Genomic DNA, 12,500 nt, shown 5'->3' on the forward strand with positions numbered 1-12,500 from the left:
GCACCTCTCCGCACGTAGGCAAGATTACATATAGTGGACGGGCGTTACTGCTTAACATTGTTACAATACATACATAGACAAGAAATATGAACATAGTTATGTAATACAAAGGAACACAATTCTATAACATAATTACACATATGACGTAATATCTAATATTACGTTACACCTCCACCGTTTGGGAAAGCTTTTCACTTTCTGTTGAAAAGCTATGTTCTAGAAAGTACGCAGTAGTTCTTCTGCGCAGGGGACAGCTTCTTGCTGTAGTAGGCGATAGCGTGAAGAACTTCATTGTGTTCTTGCAAGAGGGCGGCACCGATACCGGTGTCGCTGGCGTCGACTTGCAGAAGAAAGGGTCGTTGGAAATCGGGTGCCCTTAGAACTGGTGCGTTAGTGAGAAGGACTTCAGGTTTTTGAAGGCCGTCTCACAGGTAGGCGTCCACACGAAGTCGTGGTCTTTTCTCAACAGGTTAGTCAATGGTTCAGCTACATCTTGTTTCTCAGATAAGTGTCCTACTTTTATCTGAAGATTTTGTAGTATCTGAGAGTTTTCCAAGGGAATGTCAGGAGGATTAGGCAGGTTATCAGGAGGCTCTTCCGATTCTATTGTGGTAGAGCTGCAAGCTGGAATTGGATCTCTGGAATAATAAGGTTTTAAGGTATTTATGTGACAGAGACGGGAACTCTTTCTTCTGTCTGGAGTTTTGATTATGTAGTTGAGATCACTGGCTCTGGACAAGACTTCATAGGGTCCTTTGTATTTAGCCTGCAATGGATCTCCTGGTATGGGAAGATAAAGTAACACTTGATCTCCTGGAGAGAAAGTTCTAAGTTTACAATTTTTATCATACCGACCTTTCATTACTCGTTGAGCATTCGCCAAGTTCTCTCTTGCCAACTTCCAAGCTTCTAACAACTTCTCGGTGACCTGGGACACGTATTTCAAAGAAGGAACAGGTGGTTCTTCTTTCATCCATTGTTCATGAAGTATCTTTAGGGGACCACGGACTTCATGACCGAAGACTAATTCTGACGGGCTGAATCCAAGGCTTTCTTGAATTGTTGTTCGGGTGGCGAACAACAAAAAGGGGAGTCCGTCTTCCCAATTTCGAGTGTTCTCAGCACAGAAGATTCTTAACATTGTCTTGAGCGTTTGGTGAAAGCGCTCTAGAGCACCTTGTGATTGAGGATGATAGGCGGAGGAAGTTACATGATTTATACCTAGTGTTACAAGAGTTTCTCTAAACTTGTTGGAAAGAAAATTACTTCCTTGATCACTTTGAATGTTCTTGGGGAATCCTACCATAGTGAAATATTTCAACATTTCTCTGATTATGTTTTGAGCTTTAATATTTTTCAAAGGAATTGCTTCTGGAAAACGAGTGCTCATACACATGATTGTGAGAATGTACTGATTTCCTTTACTTGAAGGAGGTAAAGGTCCTACACAGTCAATAAGAACTTTTTTAAATGGCTCTTCCATTACAGGAATGGGATGGAGTGGAGCTTCTACAATTTTCTGGTTGGGCTTACCTACAAGTTGACATGTATGACATGTTTTACAATATTGGGCAACATCTTTGACAACCGTGGGCCAATGGAAATGTTGGGTTATGTTGAACAAGGTCTTTCTTACCCCTAAGTGACCTGCTAAGGGAGTATCATGAGCCAATCTTAGAACATTATTCCTGAAACCAAGAGGGAGGACTATTTGATTCCTTACTTGCCATGGCTGGTCAGCGGTTGCGGTGGATGCTCTCCATTTTCGCATTAGGACTCCGTTTTCTATATAGAAACCTCGTGACATATTTTCAACTTCTTCTGGAGATGAAACAATCTCGTACAAATTTTTAAGAGAATGATCTGACTTCTGTTCTTTGATTAATTCTGCTCTAAATAGAGAAACTGGTGAAGAAGAAGATGGGTCAGTTTGGGAGAATAGGGATTCTAAATTATAGGTCTCCTCTTCAGATTTCTTGTACTGAGATCTGGTTACAGCACAAGCGGGAAACAACTGTAAGTTATCTGAAGGTTCTACTGAGGTCTTAGGGTTATTTGTTATTAAGGGAGAAATGACTTTGCTTCCAGCGATGTCATTGGCCAACAATAAGGATATTCCTACTATGGGAAGAGAGTCTACTACTGCTACTTTAACCATTCCGGTTGTTAAATCAGACCGCAAGAAAACATTATGTAATGGACATTTTACAATTCCTCCAACTCCTTCTATCAATATATCATAACCTGTATATGACTCACCCAGATTCTGCAAGACAGAATTTAAAATCAGACTTTGCTTTGCTCCTGTGTCTCGGAGTATGGAAATAGGATATTGTTGTGAACTACTACTATGAGATATAGTTCCTGAAGATACAAATGGTTTGAAACAAGGATCATGATCTGATGAGGGGGGTTCTACATTACTTGAAAATACCGGCTTCTTTGGTAGTTTATCCTGAATAGAGGATTTTGAATCATCTGATTTTATATTACTTACAAGAGTTGGTGTCTTATTGGAGAATGAGGGTGTCAGTCTCTTTCTGCAATTAGAAATGTGATGGCCAACCTGTTTACAATATGAACAAGTTACAGGGGGATTAGTCTTAAACCTTTCCATTCTTTGCCAAGGTTGGTTTGGAGGATATTGATTGAAATCAGACCTGTAACTGAAATGTGATAGGCTAGACTGATTTTCAAAGTGTTTCTTTGGGGACCAAGGATCAGAGTATTTTGTTGAATCTGGAATATATGACTTTGACTTTTGGGATTCCATTTGTCTTGACTTAGGTTTATGATTTAGTGTGAACTCATCAGCCAATACAGGCAGCTTTAGTTAAAGTTTCGGGAACATGATCATCTATAAAAATCCTAAGATCTGTCTCTAAGGTATTCTTAAACTGCTCCAATAAAATCAACTGTTTAAGTCTATCTAAGGTGTTTCACTAGCCAAACACCACCTATTGAATAACCTCTCTTGTTGTTGAAGCCGCATATTTACTACGTATGTTAACTGAGGTTCTTCCTGTCCTATAATTTTCTTACCTGGTATTTCTTCATAAGCTTTTCAAATAGGCTTTTCTGCTAATTATTAAAAGCTTTCTGCTTCTGAAAGAAGTGAAGTATAAATTTGCTGAGCCTTACCTTAAATTGTGTTTGAATGATTAATGGCCATTTTCTTTAGGTTGTAACTGTCGTGCCTTTTTCCCACTGAAGAAAGAAAATTTCTGGCTCTCCTTCTGAAAATTGGGGTAGAAGTTTTACATACTTGGAAATATCTATATGACCTTCCTGAACTACGGGTTGTCTATCAACAATCCTAGCTTCTACTTCTGCCTTCTTTAATTCTAACTCTGCCAATTTGACTTTAGTTTCGTTCTCTCTATTTGTTTCACTTTAGCTTCCTCTTCTCTAGCTCTAAATTTTGCCTCAATTTGCATTTGTTTCAGTTTAGTTTCCTCCTCTTTAGCTTTAAATTCTGCCTCAATTTGCATTTGTTTCAGTTTAGTTTCCTCCTCTTTAGCTTTAAATTCTGCCTCAATTTGCATTTGTTTCAGTTTAGTTTCCTCCTCTTTAGCTTTAAATTCTGCCTCAATTTGCATTTGTTTCAGTTTAGTTTCCTCCTCTTTAGCTTTAAATTCTGCCTCAATTTGCATTTGTTTCAATTTAGCTTTCTCCTCAAAATCTACTCTCCTGACCTTTAATTCAATCTCCTTAATCTTAAGTTCGGTTAGTCGTGCCTCAATTTCTAACCTATTTGAAGGAATTTGTATAGCTGTAATCTCTTCTGGAGATAAGATCTCATCTTCGATCAGATTTTCAACAAGTTCCTGAAGTATTTCTTTCTTTCGTAAACTTGTATCAATGTCTACTCCAAAGTGCTTGCCTATTTCTATCAAAGTGTCTTTAGTTTGTTTCTTTAAGAAACTTACCTTGGGATTTTGAACGAATTCTTGAACTATATCATCCATCTCTATAAGAATGTGTTAAATACCTGATCCAATATCCTTGGCAAGGGTCGCCACTTTGTTACGGGCGGCTGGTATGTGAAGAGACGTTACGTATAACGTCTAAGTGCTTAAGAACCAGCTCACTTCTAGAAGCCACTGTAGGACTGAACTATCTGGTCAGGGCCTAGATAATTCGTAAGACTAGAAGTAAAGGTAACAAAGAAGATTCCAGGAAAGGAATATTAAACTAGCGATAAAACTAGTAAACGAAATTATTAATGGAAAATATTTACAGGCAATCAACACAAAAGAGAATGGGCAGTAGGGTCAATGGGACCGTTACATGATTATAAGAATATGGAAATTATCGTTCAAATAAGAAACACAAGATAAGTATACAATATGGTACTATCTAAGTACAAAGAGATCAGGAACATGCATCAGAATAAGTAATAAGTACAAATATAAGTAAAGTAATGCAATGTATATCAGACACGTAATGTAGGCAAAAAGGGTGATCACTTCACACCAATCGTCTCATGAATCTAAACCTTCTAGTTTTTATCAAGAGATCAATATGTGGGAATATGACAAGGAATGAGCGGTTTCAACCGCTTATATACCATTGGACCGGAAGCGGGATACTTCCGGTTAAGGGTGCGGGTGAGGAGGAGGAGGGTAAGTTAACACGTCAACATGGGTAGTTTTAGGACCCTCGACTTGCTTGAACAATCTATTTATTTAGTAACTGTCAAATCTGTGCGCTCCGAACTATTCAGGATTTCGCTTGTCTGTTTGTTCTACAAGAGTGCGCACCTCTCCGCACGTAGGCAAGATTACATATAGTGGACGGGCGTTACTGCTTAACATTGTTACAATACATACATAGACATGAAATATGAACATAGTTATGTAATACAAAGGAACACAATTCTATAACATAATTACACATATGACGTAATATCTAATATTACGTTACAATATATATATATGCAAAGTAGACCACTTGGAAAAAGAAACTAACGAAGCAGAGCGCTTTCGTATATTACATCTTCAGTGCAAAAAGTACATAGTTAATAGAAATACATAGATTATACTCGTATATACATGAAAAAGGAACAATGACAGTTTACATAAGGAGAGAGGACATTTACCCCTGGAAGGCGGTAAGTCAGGTCGCAAGGGTCAATGCGTCCACTAATGAGGGTGGAGCGACATTAGGTCACAGTCGTAGGGTTACATTTTACCTGTTATTATTTTACTTATTTCTTGACAGATACATATACACACACACCCACACACACACATATATATATATATATATATATATATATATATATATATATATATATATATATATGTGTATGGATATGTATATGGAAATAGCTCACCGCAAAGAGTCGAACTTTTGCATTAACGACTGCTTATTATGAAGCAAAGACGATAGCTTTGAGAGCTTTGAGCCAACCGGACCATACAAAAGAAACGACCTGGACTGCGACCTGGTAGTTCCACCGACGACACGTGGTTAGCTCAGTCTCTATTCTGTTTTACTGAGTCTTTATTATGGTGATCTATCCGACAAGTTGTGTGTCATTGTGACAAATGAAAATAAGTTCCATCGCAAGAACTCGAACCTTTGCCTTAGCGGGTGCTTATTATGAAGCAAAGACGATAGCTTTGAGCCAACCGAACCGTACAAAAGGAACTCGGTGAAATACAATAGAGACTGAACTAACTAAGCTGGGAGCAGCTTTTGATGTGGCTCAACAGTCCGATCCTGACATGGCAGTCTCTATCACAGATGTGACACACGAAGTCGGTCGGCTGGTCGAAGACCTGAGTCTTCTCTCTCTGCTTTCTTCTTTGTCTTTTGGTCGCCAGCTGGAGACTCCTGTTTTCTTAATCTCTCCTGACTCCCTTTCGTACAGCGCTGCACCATAGGCTAAGGTCAGCTTCCGTCACTTTCCAACTGTTTCGGTCAATTTCTATCGGCTTCATGTCTCTTTTGCAGACATCCTTGAAGCGCAATGTTGGTTGGCCTGTTGGGCGGCGTCCGTCGTCTACGCGGTGCACGTGCCTAAGCCAACGCAAGCCACCCACGTTGAAATAGCATGAGGGGCATGCTGAGGGAGCCTGCTTTCTCTAGGACTACCATGTTGGTGATCTTGGCCTGCCATGTGATGTCTAGGATCCGTCAAAGGCAGCGAAGATGGAAGATTTCGAGACAGTTCTCCTGTCGAGCATACGTGGTCCATGAGTCAGTACCCGTACAGCAAGGTACTGAGGACACATGCCTGGTATACCTTGAGCTTGGTATTCACCGTCAGCTGATTGTTGTCTCACACTCTCTTGCTCAACTTCGCCGTTACGGCAGTGGCCTTGGCGACGCGTTTGGAGATTTTATGACTGAGCGACTGCTTGTCGATGGTAATCGATGATGGTGCGGGGACGTCCTGGCCCTTGCATTTGGATTTCATTATGCTGATCGTCAGACTAAACTCCCTGCAAGCGTGAGCAACTCTGTCCCTCAGCTGTTGTAGATTTTCCTCCGGGTGCGAGGCAAGAGCTGCGACGTCCGCAAACAGCATCTCTCTGATAAGAACTGTGAGGGTTTTGGTCATATACATATACATATACATATACATATACAGGTGAAAAATGTAATCACACATTTGTCAATCACGTAGAAACCACTGTTGGAGTAGAAAAGACTGGAAACGGGGAATCTATATATTTCGATTGCAAACTGAAGAGGATTGCAGTTTGCAATCGAAATATATAGATTCCCCGTTTCCAGTCTTTTCTACTCCAACAGTGGTTTCTACGTGATATACATGTATATATATACATATACATATACATATACATATACATATACATATATATACATATACATATATATATATTACATATATATATATATGTATATATATATATACACACACGTTAATAACAAGCACTAGTAACTTGTGGTCAGTTATGCAAGAATAACAACTGGAAAAGAGAAATTCGGCTTCGTTTAGTTTTTCTAAGTGGTTACTCTTGCATATATATATATATATATATATATATATACATATATGTATATATATTTGTGCGTGTATATATATATGTATATATATATTATATATATATGTATATTCATATACGTATATATATGTGTACGTGTATATATATATATATATATATATATATATATATATATATATATAGACTATATTATATACACACACACACACACACACACACATATATATATATATATATATATATTTATAAAATTCTGATCAGCTTGTTATTTTGCTTGAAACCGTCTACTGAAGAAGAAGAGATATGACGTCACGACTGAGGACCGGCCAATCAGAAGAAGAGATAAAACGTCACGACTGAGGACCAGTCAATCAAAAGAAGGGATCAGAAGAAGAGATATGACGTCACGACTGAGGGCCAGCCAATCAGAAAAGAGACATGACGTCACGACATCCGCTCTGTGGGTCCCAAGGATCCCTAGCGCTGAGCGCGTGACGTCACAACTGCTAATTTTCCAATTTACCAATTTTTGAATTTCCAATTTTCCGATTACATATCTTCTGACCATTAATATTTACAATTTTCATATTCAGTATTTAAAAGTATAGCCAACTCCTGAATTAGCATCTATGAGGCATAATGAGTTTATTAAAATATTACGAACCGTGTAAATCATATGATGCGTAGTGTTCCAAGCAACGACGACATGACGTCACAATCTTCTGCATTTCACTTCTTATAAATAATCAAGTCACTGCCTTCGTCTACAACGTATCATTCGAAATTTTGTTTGACCGAACGGGTCACGGGTGGTCTAGTATATTATATACATATATGTATATATTATATATATGTATATATGTGTGTGTATATATACATGTATATATATATACATATATATATATAGTAACACTTGTAAATCACAACCAACACCACAGTCGGTACTACCGAAGAGGATTGCAGTTAGCAATCGAAATATATATGTATATATACACAAAGGATTACAAAGGATTACAAAGGCGGAGCATGCTGACAGGAGACCTTTTGGTCCATATCTAGGTCGGATGCGAAAAACAATCATAATAATAATAAAATAATAAATAAAAACTATAATAATGTAAATAACAAATAAAATACATAAATAAATGCATAGGTATAGTTAAATAATAAACAAACAGGTCAATAGTAAATAATAATAAATTAACATATAACTAATAATTAATAAATGAAAATCAGACAGACAAATGATAACAAAACAAAAACAAATAATATGAAATAAATTATAACCATTACAGCATCTTGCTTAGGTGTTTATCTAAATGATTCTTAAAGCTTCGAACTGAACTACATTGCACTATATGTGTATATATATATATATATATATATATATATATATGTATATATATATATATATATACATATACATATATATATATATATGATATATATATATATGTATATATATTATATATATATATACAGTATATATGTATATATATACATATATATATATATATATGTATATATATATATATATATATATATATATATATATGTGTGTGTGTGTGTGTGTGTGTGTGTATGTGTGTGTGTGTGTATTTACCTAGTTGTATTTACCTAGTTGTATTTTACGGGAAGGGGAGCTATGCTCGTGGGGTCCCGTCTTCATATCTCATTTTATCTAAACTATTTTTAAATTCATGTATTGTTTTTGCACACACCACTTTCTCATCTAACTTGTTCCAACTGTCTATTACTCTGTGAGGAAAGCTGTTCTTTTTCAAATCTCTTCTATAGCTGTCTTTTTTTATTTTTTTTCCGTGTCCTCTAGTATTTCTGTCATCCCATTTTATCAGATTCTCTCTGTCAGTAATTTCTATGCCTTTCATGATTCTGTAAATAGCTATCAAATCTCCTCTCTCTCTTCTTTGCTCTAGTGTCTGTAGTTCAAGTTTTTGTAGTCTCTCTTCATATGATAGTTTTGAGAGTGTTGGTGCCAATTTTGTAATTGCTCTTTGTATTCTTTCAAGTTTTTTTATACATTTTTTTGTACTTGGTGACCATATCGTTGCTGCATATTCCAATCTTGGTCTTATCAGGGTGATTAGGATTTTCTTCACCATTTCTTCATCCAGGTATGTAAATGCAACTTTGATTGTTCTTATTAGATTATAAGTTTCTCCAAAAATCTTATTTATATGTTTCTCAGGTGACATATCATTCATAACAATGACTCCCAGGTCCTTCTCATTTTCTACTTTTTTTATTCCTTCTCCCAATTTATATGCTCCTGTTATTCTGTTTTTGCTTTTTCCAAATTCCATTATACTACACTTTTTTGTATTGAACTCCATCTCCCACTTCCTACTCCATTCTTGTACTTTATTTAGATCTCTCTGTAGTGATTCACAATCTTCTTCAGTTTTCACTCTTTTCAGTAGTTTTGCATCATCTGCAAAGAAGCTCATATAGCTTTCTATTCCTTCATCCATATCATTAATATATATAGCAAACATTATTGGGGCCAGAACTGTTCCCTGCGGAACACCGCTTATTACTTCATCCCATTTTGAGTGCTGGTTTCTTATCACTACTCTCATTTTTCTTTCTTGCAAAAAGTCCTCCATCCAATTTAGTAGTTTGCCCTGTATTCCTCCTTCAGTTTCTAATTTCTTAAGCAACTTCTTATGTGGTACTTTGTCAAAAGCTTTCTTTAGATCTAAAAATGCACAGTCCGCCCATCCATCTCTTTCTTGTATTATATCTATTAGCCTTGAATAGAAACATATTAAATTGGTGACGCATGATCGTCCTTGTCTGAATCCAATTTTTGCTATTGTACTTGTTAGAGAGACTGGTCTATAGTTGGTAGGTTCTTCTTTATTTCCTCCTTTATATATAGGTACTATATTTGCTTTTTTCCAATCTTCTGGAACTTTTCCTTCTTTCAAGGAACTATTTAGTATGCTATGTATTTTGTCTGCCAGTTCATTCCTGCATTCTTTCAGTATCCAGTTTGCTATTTCATCTGGTCCATGCGATTTTCTGACATCAAGATTACTCAAGTGTGTTAATATTTCATTCTTTGTTACTTCTATTTCTTCCATAGGAGGGACTTTCTCTTTCCATTCGTTCTCTTCAGGTTGTATGTTCTCCCTTGTAAACACTGATTTAAAATGTTTGTTCATAATTTCCGCCATTTCCATTTCCTCAGTGTATTCAACTCCCTCCTGTCTTAATTTCTCCAAGTCTTGTTTGTTTTTCAGTTTATTGTTTACAAATCTGTAGAATAGTTTCGGTTGATCTTTACACTTTTCTATGATATCTTTTTCATATTTTCTCTTTTCCTCTCTGCACATTTGTACATATTCATTTCTATAACAGGTATATATTTTCCATTTTTCAGGTCTTCTGTCTTTTTTCCATCTGGTCCAGGCTTTGTCTCTTTTGTCTTTTAACTCCCTACAGCTTTTGTTGTACCAGCATTTTACATATTCTTTTTCTTGTTTTTGTCTTGGGACATACTTTTCCACTCCTTTTTTGTAATTTTTTTTTCAAAATATTCCATTTCTCTTCTACTGTTGTTTCTTCTTTGTATATTTCTTCCCAGTTTTCCTTTTGAAAGAATTCTCTTATTTTATCAAAGTTTGTTTTTTCATACATCATTCTTCCTTTTCTGTATTGTTCATTTCTTTTCATATATTTTTCTTCATTAAGTTCCAGTTCAATCAATATGTGGTCACTTTTACTTATTGGTGTTTTATATTCAATTTTGTCCACTATTCTAGGTTCGGATGTAATTAATATGTATAGTCTCGATGGCTCTTCTTCATTTCTATACCTAGTGTTCTCCTGTATCCATTGTGTCATTGTATGGTCAGTAACCATCTCAAGTAGAGCGTTTCCCCATGAGCCGTCTCCACCCTTTACTGTCATTTCTTCCCAGCAGATTTCTTTGCAATTAAAGTCGCCCATCATAACTATTTTTCCTCCCTCTTCCATTATCTTGTTTAATGTTATCTTTGTGTCCTCTAACATACTTTTATGTTCACTCTCTTCCCATGAGGCTGTTTTCGGGGCACATAATTTATCACAAACTTTCTGTTCTTCTTATCTCTGTCTTCTACTTCCATCATTATCATCTCTACTGTATTCTTTCCATATGTGACACACTTTACGTTTATATCCTTCTTAGTCAGGAACATAACTCCACCCCCTTCCTTTTTCACTCTGTTTCTAATCCAATAATTATATGCATCATGTCCTACACTGTTGGGTGGTAGTGGACCTTTTAATTTTGTTTCTACAATTCCCATTATGTCTGGTTCTTTTTCTTTCAAATAATCATTCAGCTCATTCAATCCTGTTATTAATCCATCTATATTTGTGTAAGACACTCTTAGTTTTCTGCCACTTCCATTGTGTTCTCTGTTTCCCTTTTGACTCCGTTCTTATCTCGTTTTTTTCCTTTGCTTCAAGTCTTTTCTGTTTTTCTTCCTCTCTTTCCTCTTTATTCATTTCCCTTTTTATCCATACCTTTTTATATTGTTCACTTGTTGCTAGTTTCCCTGTTTTGGATAAGATATTCTCAGCCGTAGTTTGTGCCCTGAATTTAATCTTAATTGGTCTGGTCTTGTCTGTACTATATTTGCCGAGCCTGAATTTCTCTTCGATTTGTTTCATTATTTCTGGTTCATCTTCCTGAACTAATTCTAGTAAATTTCTTACTTTTTCATTTTCCTCTTTGATTCTTGTGGTTCTATCTGGGTTATGTTTCTCTTCCATTCCTAATATAATTATACATTTCTTTTTGTCTGCTAAGTCTCTTACTATATTCTCCTTCTGTCTCATCACTTTAATAACTGAGTTTTCAGTTTGTTCATTCATTTGCTGTCTGATTATGTCAGTGAATGCAACTTTGCTATTTTAATGATTTTTTTTCCAACCCTCCTTATTATTCTCCTTTAAGACTTTATTCTCATCTTTTACTTCTTTTAACTGTTTTTTTAATTCTTCAATTTCCTTAGTTAAGTTTTTGTTCGCCTTCTCTAGTTCTTCCAATTTTTCAACTCTCCGTATAATATTGTTAACATGACCTAACCTACGCTCCAAGTCCTCGATCATCTTATCGACCTTCTCTTCTAGTCTTGTTTTGTGTCCCCTCCACCTTCTTTAAATCCCTGGAAAATATTCTCATCACTTTCTACTGTATTGCTCTTATCTATACTTCTAATCTTTACATTTTTATTAGACATTTCATCGTCGTCGGGGGGCCTTTTGTTTACCTTTCGCCTGTCTGCCTGGGCCAAGTCTACTCCTTCCTCATTTCCTTCCATTTCCCTCAGTAATCCCTCCCCTTTTCCTCTTTCCCTACTTTCCTACTACTCCACGAGCAATTTCCCCCCACCCTGTAAATACAATAGGCACTTCTCTTTGCGTTGGGATCCACAAAACTTCAATTTTCTTCAGAACGTCTTCTAAGCCGTCCATTCGTTGAAGTGTGTGTGTGTGTGTGTGTGT

Source organism: Oratosquilla oratoria, chromosome 6 (genome assembly GCF_046742065.1).
Source record: "Oratosquilla oratoria isolate Oo_2021 chromosome 6, ASM4674206v1, whole genome shotgun sequence".
Classification (NCBI taxonomy): Eukaryota; Metazoa; Arthropoda; class Malacostraca; order Stomatopoda; family Squillidae; genus Oratosquilla; species Oratosquilla oratoria.